This window comes from Abramis brama, assembly GCF_963993115.1.
Source record: "Abramis brama genome assembly, chromosome: 12".
Classification (NCBI taxonomy): Eukaryota; Metazoa; Chordata; class Actinopteri; order Cypriniformes; family Leuciscidae; genus Abramis; species Abramis brama.
The window spans coordinates 177,784-180,469 of record NC_139974.1 but is presented as its reverse complement, the minus strand read 5'-3'; positions in this window follow the sequence as shown (position 1 = coordinate 180,469).

Sequence of the window (2,686 nt, the reverse complement as noted above, 5' to 3'; positions counted from 1 at the left end):
TAGCCTACCTGCAAGTGCATAAATAACTTTACTTCATTTATACTCGTATGCTTTATGGCTGCAATATAAGTTGCAGGATTCCACATCTACAAAGGCCTACAGAAGAGTCTGCACAGACAGAGGAGACACAGGCCTACAGGTGGGCAGTGGATAGCCAACTTTTCCTTTTTATTTGTTGCATGAGGCATGTGTCTAATATCTCTTGTTGCAGGCACTTGACCACTGGCTTTTCTTTACAAAGAACAACTGAAATAAAATTCAAGGAACTAAGCATATTTGTCTTTTATTAAACATTTAATGAAAAGTGTTGTTTTTTTTGGCAGTGTTGTGTAATATGGCACATGCAACAATGTCACAGGCCCTGTCAGGTGTGCAACCCTCAGACTTTTTAGACACTGAAGTCTTCCCTTTAGCCAAAGTTCATTTCATTGTGTGTCCTTGTCCTGGCTAGAGCTGCATTGTAACTGGTTTGGGTCAGGGAATGGGGTCATAAAACACCTGTCTGCAGGAACATGTCATAATCACCTATGAAAAAATGCAGTTCTGTTAGGATCAGCATAAGTGTATGTAATACAGTGAGCTTGATATTTAATTGTGGAACTTTTCTTACCACTTTCAAATAATGTGCATATATGTGAATCTCTGAAAATTCTTAAGTCATGCACAGATCCTGGCCATTTTGCTTTCACATTTGTGATATGGAAGATTTTAGTCAACTGCCTTTTTTTTAATTGATATAATATTACTAATCTGGAATATTAAGAATCCCAATAGTAACTGGGCTGCACATTTACATTGTGAACCCCCTTTCTGTTCACATAATCCCCTTCACTGTGGCCTTGATGGCAGTCTATGGTAGCCTATTCTATGGTACCAATCACGTTAGTGAAGCCTGAGTGACATACTGTAATCGGCATGGTCATGATTGCATGATCTTCATAAAAAATTATGATAGCCTAAAAAAAAAAATTAAAAAAAAAAATCTTTACAACATTGGGTCTTAAGTGGCTTGGAAATGCCACAAAAAAACTAAAACTGTTTTTTAAACCTAAAAGCGACAAAAAACGACAATCTCACGAATCACGAGAAAAAAATATATATCTCAGAAAGTGCACTATCGCGCTGCGCTGGACTTCCTGTATCAGCTCCGCTTATGAAGCCGCAGTCTAATCCTGTTAACATGAAATAAGCTGCTCCCGAGCAGGTTTAAGCTTGCGCACCTGTTGCTATGACAGCAAGTCCAGGATGAGCGTTGAAGAACCAAACAATCCAAGATCATGCCAAATCGCCAACAATCAAATCCAGCTAACTGAGTTAGCGACGTACGAAGAACGGACCCCTGGTGTGTAAATCAGGAGCTGTGGAAGCTAATAAGCTCAGGGAACTCAGGCGATCCAGAACAGGCGAAACACACCCAGACAGACACAGAACTACACTTTTACACCAAATAGTCCATTTTCTGCCGCTGTCACCATTATATTCTGTTTAGTTCATGGACTTTTAGTTTGCATTTCTTCAGTTCCTGTTTTCTTTGTGTTATCTGTTACGTCACCGTCATTATGAGTTCATCTAGATCAGCTACCCTTCACTATCCCGTTTGTGCTTGCCTTATAAGTTGTACCCGTTCCTTCTTGTCCGATCACCGTTATGTGTAGTTGTGTTTGCCATTGCCTGTCTGAGCTATTGAGATTAAACTTTGAGTTTTCTGAACTGGACCTGTCTTCATCTTCCCGCCTGAAACACAACTAGTGTTGTTTTTGGCGGCCTGTTTTAATTTTAGTTTTAGTCTAGTCTTTGTGTCAGGCTGTCATTTTAGTTTTTATTAGTTTTAGTCACATTCATACTCTTTTTAGTCTAGTCAAGTTTTAGTCGACAAAAACTGATGACATTTTAGTCTAGTTTTAGTCAACGAAAACTGATGACATTTTAGTCTAGTTTTAGTCGACGAAAATTGTATTTTAGTCTCTTTTTGGTAATGCGATTCTATTTAACCCAGTCAATATAGAATTTCAAACAAGGCTATCTTATTATAGGCTATTTAGTAGGCCTATATTTAGGGCTGTGACGGTGGCAGGTTTTTTTTACCACCGCGGTAATGGACCAACTACCGGTGGTGGTTGGGGGGTTATTAAAAAAAAAAACTCGTTTTATATTTCCACACAAAGACGCGTGATACACTCTGCGCTTTGAGAGGGATGTGGGACAAGAGCAGGAAAACACGAAGATATCGATCTCTTTATGATATCTTCGTGTTTTCTACTTGATGTAAATTTGTTTGAAGAGCGAATTTTATCCTCCACAAGGGCGAGATATTTAGGCTGTGTTTGAGATTGTGCTGCCAGAGAAAGTGAAACTAAAAATCACCCACACGTGTCAAACGCGCTTTACAACTAAACTCGCGCCCAATGTCTAATATAACAAGCAGAAACTGTGTTAAAAAGAATTTGACATGCAAGTACAAATGTAGGCTATCTGTCCTACAGCGTTTTTCTACTTTACCACAGTAAAGAATACGAATATAATAGGCCTAATTAAAAGCGAACCAAGAAACGTTTATAATACCTTTAGAAAATGGGTGAGACGTGACGTGAGTGAAGATTTGGGAAAAGAAACAAGAGATCACGATTTTTGGATATTCGATTTATTTAATTATAAAATATCGAATAGGTTGTGCGATTATATCTAC